At 37.0% G+C, this 14,517-nt stretch overlaps 1 protein-coding gene across 8 annotated transcripts in view; it reads left to right on the top strand.

Annotated features, from left to right (window-relative positions):
- Window positions 1-1,102: 1,102 nt before the first annotated feature.
- The window catches only part of EndoA (SH3 domain containing GRB2 like, endophilin-A), a 334,762-nt gene continuing 321,347 nt past the window's right edge, over window positions 1,103-14,517 (top strand). For 3 of the 8 annotated variants that reach the window (XM_081733794.1, XM_081733792.1, XM_081733791.1), the window contains exon 1: window positions 1,106-1,328. The gene's annotated coding sequence lies outside the window, so the exon portion shown is untranslated. Of the gene's footprint in view, window positions 1,329-14,517 lie in introns of all 8 variants that reach the window. The other 5 variants (XM_081733788.1, XM_081733787.1, XM_081733790.1 and 2 more) reach the window with 4 other exon arrangements.

The raw sequence follows: 14,517 nt of genomic DNA, 5'->3' as shown, positions 1-14,517 counted from the left end.
AGTGAAGTTGACCCCGACAAAAGAAGCATGAAAATCAATTTTCAAGGAGTTTAATAGCCCATATTTCGGAAACTATAATAGCTCAAACGCTAAAACATGCAGACCCAATCAGCCCAAACGAAGTACTATCCAGCCCAATAAAAATCTCGTCTGACCCAATCACTTGGAGGCTAATGTGAAGCTGGTTCCCCTAACTTTGTGAAGCTCTAATTCTATTTCAAATACAGCCCAAATCTTGAAATTTCCTAAACTGCTAGTTCGGCACAAAGTACGGCCAATTCTAGTAAAGGTATTTGTCAGAAATATCATATTAGTGAAGTTGGCCCCGACAAAAGAAGCAGGAAAATCATTTTTCAAAGAGTTTAATAGCCCATATTTCGGAAACTATAATAGCCCAGACGCTAAACGTTGCTGGCCCAATCAGCCCAAACGAAGTACTACCCAGCCCAATAAAAATTTCGTCTGGCCCAAGCACTTGGGGGGCTAAAGTGAAGTTGGCCCCTCAAAGTTTGTGAGGCTGTAGCTTTGTTTTCAGAGTAGCCCAAACGCTAAAATTTGCTAGCCCAAACAGCCCAAATGAAGTACTTTCTGGCCCAATAAAGATCTCGTGTAGCCCAAACTTTTGGGGGGGGGGCAACTTCACACAGGCGGAGTGCACGAATGTTTTGTTGGTTGCCAGAAGCATTTCTGTGGGGGCCCAAACAGACTTGTGACTGGTTAACTTGCAATGTATTTGGGCACACCTGAATCCAGGGAAGGTGAATGTCATACAATACACAAATCAGATGCATAATTACTTTTATTTATTTATTTGGGTAGTGACATGCTGTTTTGCGTTACGTTGTTGTACGTATTATTTTACGAAAACTGACACGGAATGAACATCACAATTTGTGCCAACGCATTGCTAAACTGAATTTTAATTTGTACTAATATATATAGTGGCTATAATTGATTTTTACAAGTTGCGCGGTGCATTGATGCGATGCTGGTATGAAATAAGACTCTGGAGTCGTGCTTCTAGAGGGCACAAAATGGCAACTAATCTGGAAGATGCGGTGTCTGTTCATGTATAGAACACAATGAACTTTGCAGATACCACCTAGTGGTAAAATGAGAAATTAATGGATAAGTTGTCTGCATTGAGGGTGGGCATTAAAATCAGCAATGCGTGTGTTATTAAAATTGAAAATATGAGTTATTAATTCGTTTACATTAGTGTGAAGATACACATTGAGCATAAATGTTGTTTACTTCTCGTTTAACTTTGCATTTGTCTCCGTTACTTGCCGTATAAGTGTTACATAGCATTAAAAAAAACCAAGGAGGTAAGTAATACAAATTACTCCTTCTGGTTTTCTAGTTCATATGTTAAAACTTGTTGTACAAAAATTGCATAAAATTATTCGTTGCCTTTTAGTTGCACACAAGTACATTTTACTGCAAAATTTTAAATATTGCATGCATAAAATAGTCTACCTATCTTGAGGAGGGAAAGCGTTCAGTATTTCATTCACTTCATTGCACAGTAGGAGTAGGATAGTTTTTTTTTTTTTCAGTAGTATATTAGTAATGCAAGATATTGTACACTCATAAGACTGTACAAGGGAAGTGTTGATATTATATATTGATGGACAGTGATGTAGTTACAGTTGTGGAGGTTAAGTTTAGGTACACCACTCGAAAAAGAATTGTAATAAAATTATAAGTAACTTATTTTCTTATTGTCCTCCAAATTACTTGTCCTTGTAACATAACGGCAAGGTTCTAAATCACAGGCCTTCCTTCCCATTTAGCTCTAATCAGGGTTTTGTTTGAAAAAAAAAAAAAAAGCTTTAAATCGTGTGAAATTCACGGTGACGACTCCACATATCAAACCATCTGCTGTAGTTTTATCCACTTTTCAACTTTTAATCAAGGCGTCCATGTTCAATTCTCGGTATTACATAAGGATGTTAAGCCTAAATATACGAAGCGATACTAAATTGTATATTTCTTGCCTGAACGCCTGTTGTTTTATAAAGAAGCAAAGGTTGCTTAAATGTATTGTTAGAAATTGGCAAATTTATCGATTGCCTACTTAGTTTTCACCATTAGTTTGTATTGGAATTAAAAAAAAAAAATCCCTCCCTTACTATGAGAACAAAATTTGGTACAGTTGTTTAGTACACTAAGTAGTGTTTTTTTTTTTTTTTTAACTGAGTCGTGTGCGTAGACCCATGTGGGGCTTAAAGGGCCCCAAATCTTTTTTTGAATCCCAAAAATCCTGATTTTCTCTCAAATATATCCCCTCCGGTACATCATAGCGACATGCAAGTGGTACTGTTTGAAAGGCTGTTCCATTCTGAAAAGAACGAGCTATGAATCATGATTCTAGGGTAAATAGGGTTGATATTGTCGCTGCTTATGAGACAAGAAAAACGCAAAAAAAAAAAAAAAAAAAAAAAAAAAAAAGCCAGAATTTAAAAGGGTTAAACCAGCAAAACCAGGTTTAAACCAATAAACTGCTTTTTTTTTTCGAAAAAGAATGTGTTTTTTTTGCCAACCCTGACTGTAATAAAAACAGAAAACAACGTGCCCTGGGGGGCTCTAACCCGTCTTCGCTCGCTACCGCTCGCTCGGTAATACTATGTGAATTATACAGGGTGGTCCAAAAGTAGGTACACACCTTCATGGGAAGGTTCTAGATTACTGGTCCCCCATGTAGGTTAGTAGCTGTGTTGGTTTCTTTCTGTACTAAAGTTTATACATTTAATTTACACAGTATTGCCGAGCGAGCGTTAGCGAGTGAAGGCGGGTTAGAGCCCCGAAGGGCACCTTGTTTTCTGCCTTTATTACTGCTCAATGGGAAGGGGGACTAGTAATCTAGAACCTTGCCCACCTTCATTGATCAAGTACAACGTCCTAGCTTATAGGTTAATTTGCGTTTAATGTTCCGAGTTTAAGATATAAGTAAAAGGACATTAAGAACAAGCAGTAAAGAAACCAATTCTACCTGATTGATAACAATAAGAAATGATATATAAAGGAATGAGTTGATCAATACGTCACTTTATACCTACTTTTGGGCTACCCTGTATATTAAACTTTAGTACAGAAAGGAACCAAGCTAGCTTCTAATCAATATGGGGAGACCTGTGCTCTAGAACCTTCCCATCATTTCCCTCCTAAACAACTATATTTTTATTGAGAAAATGTACAAATGTATTTTAACTTAAAAGTCCGGCATCCGGACCAGGTGGGTATCCCTTGGGTTAGCCCCTGACAAGGAACACTGAGTTTTCACTACCCTCGCATACGCGCACACCACCGTCGTTGACGCGCCTGTTCTGCAGCCTTCCGGAACACCGCCTATATCTGCACCGAGTCATAAGAAAGTAATTAATGAACCTGTCAACTAACCCGCCTTTACGAGAAGGTTCTAGAACACATGTTCCCCCCTCCCCCCATATAGGTTAGTAGCTAGCCTGGTTCCTTTCTGTACCAAGTTTAATATTTAATTCACGTGATATTGCCGATCGAGCGGTAACGAGTGAAGGCGGGTTAGTTTCCCATATAGGTTAGTAGCTAGGTTGGTTCCTTTTTGCACCGAATTTAATATTTAATTCACATGATATTGCCGAGCGAGCGGCAGCGAGTGAAGGCGGGTTAGTTTCCCATATAGGTTGGTTCCTTTTTGTACCAAATTTAATATTTAATTCACATGGTATTGCCGAACGAGCGGTAGCGAGTGAAGGCGGGTTAGTGTCCCGCAGGGCACGTTCCTTCTTTCTTTGTTACAGCTAAATGCGAAGGGGACCTATGTTTTAGAACCTTGTCGAAATGATTGATGTAGCATGGAAATTTGATCTTTCACTTTATTCGTACTCTTTCGCTTATGAAAACAAACTAATTCTATAATTTTTTGTGAAAATATAGGTGAAAGTATTCTACAATAATTTCACGTCTTTTCCGATGCTGAATAATACCCGTTTAATACTACATAGACGTAGTGGCTTGTGGTATTGGACTCCTCCCAAGAAAAATTTCTGAGTGCACACCTGTTGCACAAGTTCTAGATGGCTTACTTCTCGTTCAGCCTCATCATTACAGATCGTAGAGTAGATTAGGATAGATTAATAGAATGTTAGGTTAGTGCTTGCATGCTGTACTTACAAGTACCTTAATGTAGATTTTCGCAATGATAGGAGTTCCTATAGAGCCAGTCCATCTGAAATCAAACAAATTTTCAGGGAAGAAAAATAACTTGTCGTCTCTGAATTTGATGATAGGCTACTTGGTATACATGTACGTTGCATTGACGTGAACATTCTGGAAGGTTCTCTAATCATGTGGAACATTCTAGAAGGTCCTAGAACCGTCTGGAACATGCCAGAAAGTTCTAGAATCATCTGGAACATTCTAGAAAGTTCTAGGAAGCCTTCAAAGATTGTACACAAATCAGATCATGACTCCACGCCAATTGTACAAATGGGCCACGAATGACAACAAGGATACTAAAATGGCGTTTTTGTACTGCACAGAGGGGGGGGGGGGGACAGGGGAAGCCACCTTGCTAAAGTACAGATTTGATGCAGCTCGACAGATTCTTTGAACTCGTAAATTTCTCTCTGTGGTTCTTGTGTGTCAAGGAATGGTCACAAAGTGGCAATATTCTTCTGCTCACAAGCTGGTACCATTGATAGAATCAGAGGCCTTGATACTTGCACCTATGGTATCCTTTATATATCCAGATATACCAGATGTGCTCTCACTGCCTGCTTGTGACATCATCTCTCTTGTTGATTCCATGACTGCAACTGGCCGTACATACACGCTCAGCAACAAAGAAGTGGAACAAGCCAGTCGACTACTTCAACGCAAAAACCACTGATAGTTGATTACTTCCAGCAGGCCAGTAATAGCTAGATATTCCGTACACCTTACTTCACCAGTATTGACAAATTGGCAAGTTGCCACATTGGCACCTCAGGTGTCTCCCGACATGATCACACAGAAATCATTGTAGACTCCAGGCCCATTTTTAACCCAAGTTGACATTTGGAACACTTATGCTGGACATACCCGATTTCAAGGAAATCAAGTGGGCACTTTCTAAAATATCATTCATCCAAAAATTTCCCGGAAAATAATATTTGATTTTCAAATAAATGTTCCTGACATATCTTGTAGTCCATTCTTTCCTCTTCAAAATGGTATATTATTTTTCTCTCTAGCTCAATATGTACGGGAGATATGACCAGTTAAAGCTAACAGGATTATACAAAAAATATCAAATTTGTCCATCTTTTTCACCACCCTGTATTCTAAAACTACAAGAGTTACAGGGCTAAAATTTCTACATGATCATATCTCATAGGGGCCTACATGTACACCAGTTTCATCGTGATTTGATAGCATGAAGTTTTGGGCCTGGTTGATTTGACATGGAATGGTTTCGCATTTGCAGCGCTACACTTCTAAATTAAAATACATTTTTATGTACTGTGCAGAAGTATTATACTGTCAGAAAATAATATCTAATGCGATGCTACGTCAGAAGGGCCTGGACAAAAGAGCGAGAACTAAAATTCCGAGTCAAAAGAGCTCAAAACAAAAAGGCTCGAGTCAAAGGGTCCTGCGGCTAAAGAGCCCCACTTGAAATAAGCCTGAGATATAGCCTGAAAAGTGTAAAAGTTCTTGTTAGATGAAAATATATGGACAGTACCTGATTTATTTCTGTTGAAAGAACATACATGCTGATCTGTATATAGGGTTAGTCAAAACTGTTACAACAGAGCAGTAATAACGATACGCATGGACGGAGAAGAAGTAAATTTTGCAGGTATGTACTGATGCGAAAATTGTATTGAATAGGAATGGTCCTCATGAGGAATACCTTGGATTCTGCCATATAGGATATCTCACACTATTTTCTAAATGGAAAGGGATATGTACGACACATCAAGTTAGGCTAGAATCAACCCACAAATGGGAATGGGAATACTTTTCCTTTCTTTTTGATCTCTCTACATTCGTTTGCTAGGCAAGGTTTGCTACGTTTAACATTTGTATCTAGTAGACACGCAGATACATCCGCATCCGCGTAGACCTCTAAAAATTATTATTCTATCATATCCATGTAGGTTCAGTTTAGTTTCGTTGGTAAACAACACATATTACCACCAATTTTTGGGCTTATCTACAAAAGCTCTATCACATTTAAGTATCGTACTTGTCGTAATTTGGATAATATATTATCTTTTCCTAGCAATTCTGCCATTATAACCTTCCCGTATTAACCTCACACAACACAATACACTAACGAGACAAAACATTGCCACTACCCGCTGCCATTTGAACGAAGTCGCTGAGCTTTGCTAAGTGTTCCAAACTTTGCACATTAAGAGCATATTATTGTTTTACAATTGTAAAGTAACAATTAAATACAACAAGTATACTTATTATTAAAATATGTTATTAAAATATATGGTAACTCACTCCACAGTATTTTATAAACGTAAGCAAACGAACAGAATCGTGAACATGATTAACGCCCTCGTTACTGCTTGCCTGTCCCGGTACATTCTTCTACTAGAAACAAATGTCTAACGTAGCACACGCGATCTGGTAAACGAATGACTGTCGGTCAGAGATCAGTTCAGATTCTCGTTTGTAGGAAGATTCTAGCCTACATTGCTGGTGTGACACACATACGTCTTTCTATTTAAAAATATTGCATGGTATCCAATATGTGGAATTCAAGATGGCTGCCATGATACACACACAATCATTCAACGCAGTTTTTACATCAATACCAACTTGCAACATTTCCTATTCCTCCTTCCCGCATCTCTTTGTTACTTGTCTTTCATTATACTTTTTTTTTTTTCTATTAGGCCTAGATACTTACGTCAAACATAGCACATCTTACCTCATAAACGGTTGACGATGGGTCAAAAATTGAGTTCACACTTTCATTTATAGAAATATTCACTCCTAAATTAAAACGTAAAAATCAGAGTTTGTTGAGAAACATGGTTGGCTGGTTTAAACCAGCTGTTAAAAAAAAAAAACTGGTTTAAACCAAAAAACGAAAAATGTTCGTAAAAGTGTAACTATTCGTAAAATCTTAATGAACACACATTTCTGGGTTATCACGTTTCACTCCCATATATTATTCGCACTATATTCAGACCTAAATTCCCCATTCTTTACTGAAGGAGATTATATTACAAAAGTAACTTTTTTATGTAACTTTATGGATGTTTCTTTTGTATTTTTTTTTTATAGTTTGTTATCATTGTTATGCAACCAAAGGAAAATTCTAAACATTGTTTCGTTTTAATAATGTTTACTATTGATAAAATACATCGAAATGGGACTTTTTTTGGGGGGGGGTCATACAAACCCCACGAGAGGCAATTATTGAGGCAGGAATCTTTGGTAACTATTTATGTATAAATGGGTCAGGGCCAAAGTGGACTCAAATAATTCGTATCTTTATTCACTTTTCTTACTGATATGCAACGTAAGTCGTTATATTTCTTTAACTTGGACTAATAAAAGTCGTAGTGAACTGACTTGAACTAAATTAGTTCTTCTGTACTCTGTAGTACTTTGAAATTGTCCATATGTAATTCCGTATAATGGTTCCTTTAGTGCAACTGTTTATCTTTTTGTCCTTCTGAAATGACTGTTGACGATTATATTAACAAGTATGTAAAGATCAGTCAACGTATTTTTATCAGGAGTCCTTCGTGAGTGAGTCGGCAGACGTATCGCATTTGTGGCCAATTAGTCCCGGTTTCGAGTTCAAATGGAGGACAATTTCTCTTGGATGTAAGCCGAGAAGCGGTTTGGATTACGCTTTAAGCTTATGTGACCCCATCCAGCATAACCCGGTTGTTGCATACGAACACCAAGGCGAAACAAGCTTATTTCTGTCCATATGTGATATAAATACATAGAGCAAATTATTTAAAAAAAAAAAAAAACGTGGTTTAAACAAAAAAAAAAAGGTTTAAACCAAAAAAACTGGTTTTTTGTTTTTTTCAATAAAAACCATGGTTTTTGCCAACCCTGTTGAGAAATAGACCCAACTTAGTTTCCTGAATTTTCTTCTTCTTGAAAATTAGAACGAAACTGCACGAACTTTGGTGTGGATCTCGTATATTCTAGCGTAATTCTGGAACACCTGGAGTAATTTGAGTCAAAATTGGTAGACATATGACTTAGAATCTCGAAAAAAAATACAGTGGGAATAAGACACCTGAAGAGATGGTAGTTAGAAGGAGTGACATATAACAATAATTCAAAACGACCGATATTAGTGTGCAAACCATTAGCTTTCGGGGTCGTTGAAATAAATAGTGACGCACCCTATGGCGTTTAAGTCCAAGTTCAGCTCCACTGGTAGAGGGGGAGAAAGGATGAAAAAATAAGTTAAAAATGACTGAGATTAATGTCGAGTTAATAATTTTCTGGCTGAACGATTTAAAGTGGCTTTTAGAACATATTCCAAACCTCAAGCTGTATTTCTTCTTTCTTTTTAATCATCTCAATTTGATTACGATGCATATTTTTGTTTCAAAGTTTATATCAAAAACAGAGTGTCTAATGTATTTTTATTATTACACTTTCATTGAAATATATATTCTAAGAGGAAGGAGAATCATATATTTTCCATGCAAAGAACGGGCATTACAACTAGTTATTCATAAACCCAATCTTATGAAATGTCATTCATATAATATACTTAACAAAGTAACGTGTTTCTAAGCTATGTACGTCGGGGTTCTTCCCAAGGGAAACATGAGCTGATATACCGAGAAGCTGTCACATCCAGTTCACTTAACTCGTGAACATATATTGTGTAACGAAATATTTAGTACTAACTGTAGGTAGCAGCAATGTTCTTTATTACTAGGATATTGTATGTTATTTTCGTGTTCAGTGTCAAATTTAACGGTAAGGACACTAATGAAGACGCTCCATTCACTGGTGTTTCAATGGTTTTAGAAAAAAGAATGAACGTTTATGAGGTATTTGAAATTGCGACTCATTCCTTACACTGAATTTAAATTTTTGTTTTCTTACTGATGTTCTTACCTGTGATATTGAAGAACTTTTAGAACTTTCTCTAGAAATAAACATTAATTTTTGAGAATCGGATCTGGACCATTCCATATGAAATCACCAAATCAGGGTGGCTCATGTGTTTTAGATTTTCTTCAAATTTTGTACAAATGTTTGGTATCGAAACATAGCACACCTGTCAAATTTTACAGCTCTACCTCAAAAGAGGCTGCTGTAGGAGCTATTAGAAATTTGGGGGTTTTATGCAAAAAAAAAAAAAACCACCTAAGTCCGCCTTCGACTTAAAGTACGGAAGCCGCTAGATCTCTGGAGATATTGAAGATATTTGAAAATGGTTTTCACTAAAACAATCTCAGAATTTGTAACATTTAAAACATTGTAGTAATGAACTTCCCAAGTTGGGTTAAGCATGTGAATTTCACCATCAAAGAGAAAAAAAGGAGAAAAAAATTTCAAAATTAAGTAGCTCAGGTGTTCCATATAAAAAAAATTAGGAGTGTGTTTTTTGGTATGTTCAAGAAAAACAAATTATTACACAATGTAAGTTGAGGGCGGGTTTAGGCGCTTTTTGTACAAAACTTCCAAATTTCCAATGACTCCAATTTTCTGTGTTGAAAATGTTTATAATTGTCAAGACTTGAGGTAACTGAATAAATGGATTTTGCCTGAAATTTGAAACTTCAAGTACCATTGCTGAAGGGACTCAGATTCTGTTGTTAATTCCAAAATCATGGACGACTATAAAAACTATTGAAACATTTCAGAGAACCGAGTATCTCGTTCGTGCATTAAAAGAACTGCCTTACTCAGAAGATATAAGTACAAACAATGGGTTCAAACTGACAGAACCCAAATGGAGACAATGATTAAAGATACAGATGACTACATTGAGATCTTGGTAGGAAAAAAATGACAGATTAGCGCGGCATCACTTCATAGCCAAATTCCAGAGCGACCACTTCAAATACAGACAATAAGACTTTGGATGACAAATCATGCTTAATTATACTTGATTTTGCTGAAAACTACTATTGTATTATTCAAGATGAAGTTTAAGAGTAACACTGGATCAATATTCTACTTAACTGTGCAACATTCTAATCTTTTTAAATGCAACACCCTAAGTGATCCTGTAACTTCTGTTATCAAATGTTTCATTATGTTGTGTCAGTGATATGTTAAAGCACGATACAGTTACATTTTATGTTTTCCAAGTTATTCTTTTGAAGTATGTTCACAATGTTTTTCCTCAGATTAAACACGTTATCTACTTTGGAGGTGGGTCAGCAGCCCGATATAAAGACTATATATATATAAACTTTGCCTGCATGAGTGATTTTGGACTCATTTGTGAGTAGAACTATTTTGCCACAAGCCACGGCAAAAGTGTTTGCGATGGCATAGGTGAGACGTTGAAATGTCTAGCGAGACATGCTAGTTTACAGAGACCGATTTCTTCGAATTTTGTCAAACTGCAGCCAATCTCAAACTATGACCAAACGCTTTTTTATGCTGGAATATGTTGGAAACCTTCGTCCAAAGAGACTGGAGAAGCCATAAGGTTGTAAGAGACGCGTAAAATTCATTATAAACTCATCAGCCTGTTGAAACTTTTAGTCAGTTGTGTATCTTCTCACTCTAGATATTTGAGCAGAATCGAAAGACATTAATCTTTCATGTGAACAGTTTATTGCGTGCATTTCTGAAGAGAAATGGTGGATTGGAAAAATAGTTGAGAATTCACAGGAACATCGTGACCTCCATAGCAGAACATGCCGCGATCTGCGATGTGATCGCAGAAACTTTCTCGCGCCTGTGCAGAAAAATTGGCAGAGGAGAAAAAAAGTAGCCAACAGATAAGTATGAAAACATGCCTGCTATGTGTAGATGTCTTAAATGGACGGACTACTCGCATAAATATAGTTTGAACTGCTTTTTACCTCGCGTAAAGCATAATTTTAAGAATCACAAGTGTTTCTTCTGCAGAAAATTTTTTGCAGAATTCTTGCAGAAAACTTTTGACTTAGAAAAGGTCATCGCAGAAAGACAAAGAAAGTTCTGCGTCATCGCAGAAAGACAAAGAAAGTTCTGCCATCGGGGACGTGACCAATTTGAATTTCCTTCATCCCCATTGACCCAAGAAAATGTTTTTCTGGTCAGAAACACCTGACATATGCTGGATTCCATACCAAAACTGTATCATTTATATTGGAGTACCCAGTATTTCAACTGGTACTGGCAGAAATTACAGCATTTCTGAAGAAGAAATTCAAGCTACTGAGAAGACCTCTGAAATGGTGATAAGATCTTAGGTTCAATATTTCAAATTGCTTACAATTAACCAAACATGTAAATGTTATTTGTGTATTATATGATGATAGATCACTATTGTTCAGTGTTTTGTTAAATCAAACAGAACTATATAGGCTGCGTAATAGGAACATATTGTTTTAAAATAACTTTATAAATTACATTCAAGGAAGAGTTTCATATTATTTTTTTATAAGTCCTCAACCATTGTAAAGGAACATACTTACCAGGCAAGTCGTATTACTAGAAAATTAAATAATATGAGACTTAAATTATTTCCCCCCTTTGACATCTCAAAAAACACCCTCCTAATTTTTTATATGATACTAGAGGTACAGGAATACTAGAGCTACTTATTTTGAAAATTTGAAGTTGATGTTAGGTGGGCCTTTTTCAGAAATAATTTCCAAATTTTGACATTGTTTTTCTTTTTTTTCTCTTTGATGGTGAAATTCATATGCTTAGCCCCATTTGGAAAGTTCGATACTACAATGTTTTAAATGCTACAAATTCTGAGATTGTTTTAGTGAAAACCATTTTCAAATATCTTCAATATCTCCAGAGATCTAGCGGTTTCAGTACTTTAAGTCGAAGGCGGACTTAGGTGTTTTTTCCATCAAATCTCCCATATTTTGAATGGCTCCTACAGCCGTCTCCTTTGATGTAGAGTTGTAAAATTTTACAGGTGTGTTATATTCGAGTACCACAACACCTGTACAAAATTTGAAGAAAATTTAAAACATATGAGCCACATTTTAGTTTCAGATTTGATGATTTCATATGGAATGACTCATGTGTAAGTAGCTGTGAAATTAGTGATAGGCAGCCAGCCACTTGTCTCATTTGATGAAAAACATTGTTATTATTGGGTTCGAATTTCAAATATTTACAATTGGAAGAACTAAAGTATGCTAAGTTAAAATATACTAAAATGAACCAAACAGATAAATAATTGTAGACCCTTTGTAGATCGAAAGACGAAGTTTATAGTGTAATTAGAAAAAGAAGGCAGACTATTAATTTTGTGTATATAAATATTCTTAGCAGCGATAACAAATTTATCCTGTCTATAGAAGTCAAACGTATAGTTATCATATATTCATGAAAATCATTCAAATTTAACAAACTCAGATGTTTTGATATAGTTCTTCGATAGTGCGTGTCGGCAGGGCCGGCCTTACGTAGTGCGGGGCTCGATTGGGAACATTTTGCGGGACCCCAGGTTTACAACTAACTTACACCAAGATCTATCTATCTATCTATCTATCTATATATATATATATATATAAACTACTCTCTATGCTGGTCTAGTGGTTATACAGATTTCCCTTTATAACGTTTTCCCATCTACAAAATGTTCTGGTGAAAACGCTCACCCTGTTCATTGCTTATAGCAGCTAATTTTTCAGAGAAATAACTCAAATGGAAATGAAGACAGTGTATGAATTAAAAAAAAAAAAAAAAAAAACATATAAATGTAACCAAGAAAGTTCTGTCGCTTTTTGTGGAGGTCTGTGTTCCATTGGCCCTCACACCGTGAGTTGAATTCGAATGGAGATAAGGCCAAGATCAGTTGTTGATGTGGGTATATCCAACATACTACACCCTGTTTCAAAAAGAATATACGTATTACGAAGAATTATTTTGTCCAAACTATCGATCGCTGCGCCTCGGCTCGGCTATTGGAGAAACGAATACATAGTCTAGTTTATATTAATAGCCGCTGGATGTCAGTTGTGTGTTTTGCTTGGTAATTGTCATATGTTTAAAATGGCTACTTCGCAGCAGAAATCATTTTGTGTTCTCGAGATTACAGTGCAAAGACGTTTCAGGTTGAGGTACCAAATTGATCCTCCGAATGGGTGGAACATTCGCAGATGGTATCGACAGTTTGTAGATACAGGATGTGTATGTAAAGGAAAGAGTTCTGGCCGCCCTCGTATTCCTGAAGAAAATGTTGCACGAATTCAAACTACTTTCCAACGTAGTCCTTCAAAATCTACTTGTCGTGCCAGTCAGGAGTTACAAGTGCCGACAACAACAATTTGGCGTGTTTTGAGACGTCGGTTGGTTATGAAGCCGTACAAGTTACAGCTGTTACAAGCTCTGCGTCCTGATGACAAACGCAAACGTGTGGCATTTTGTAACGAGATTCTGGATGTTATTGACAATGATAACACTTTTTCCACAACGCATCGTGTTCAGTGAAGAAGCGACTTTCCGTGTTAGTGGTCAGGTAAACAAACAAAATGTTCGAATTTGGGGCCTACAGAAACCACATGCAGTCATTGAACATGTACGAGATTCGCATAAAGTCAGTGTGTTTTGTGCGATTCCCGATCATCTGTTTACGGCCCATTCTTCTTTAATGGAAACACGGGTAACAGTTAGCAGTATCTCGCTATGTTACAAATCTGGTTGTTTCCGAGGCTGCACGAAGACAACTTCGTTTTTCAACAAGACGGGGCACCCCCTCACTGGAGTCGCCAAGTGCGTGAATATCTGAATGAAGCTCTACCGAACTGTTGGATTGGTCGGTCGTCAAGGAGCTGGCGACTTAGCATGTCTCAACTGACCTCCACGGTCACCGGATTTGAAACCCTGTGACTTCTTCCTGTGGGGTTTCGTTAAAGACAACGTTTATGTACCACCACTCCCACAGAACCTAGAAGAGTTGAAGAACCGGATCCGTACTACCTTAACATCAGTGATGCAGGACATGCTTGCCCGAGTGTGGGAGGAATTTGAGTATCGATGTAATATTGTTCGTGTCACTGATGGAGGACATATTGAACATCTGTAATTTGAACTTTGAACTGTAATCTGAACTTGAGACGTTCGTAAATATGTGTGTAAAATTTCATATTCATATGTCTTAAAGTTTAATAAATATATGCATTCGAAATCTATATATATATATATATATATATTTTAAACAGGGTGTACCTAGTTGTGGCAGTTCAGTTACACCGTGAACTTGCGTAAGGACAGAGTGAACATGGGACCTCCGCAAAGCGTCATAAGGGCGTGTATGGTGTACGAGTTCAAACTGGGATCAAACTCCGCTGCAGCGAGACGGAAGGTATGCCAGGCCTTTGGTGAGAGTGTCGTGACTACGCGGACAGTACA

The sequence above is a fragment of the Thermobia domestica genome, chromosome 12 (assembly GCF_964235325.1).
Source record: "Thermobia domestica chromosome 12, izTheDome1.hap1.1, whole genome shotgun sequence".
In the NCBI taxonomy this organism is placed as follows: domain Eukaryota; kingdom Metazoa; phylum Arthropoda; class Insecta; order Zygentoma; family Lepismatidae; genus Thermobia; species Thermobia domestica.
Note: the sequence above shows the minus strand (reverse complement) of the source record. Positions and strands in the feature narration are given on the sequence as shown.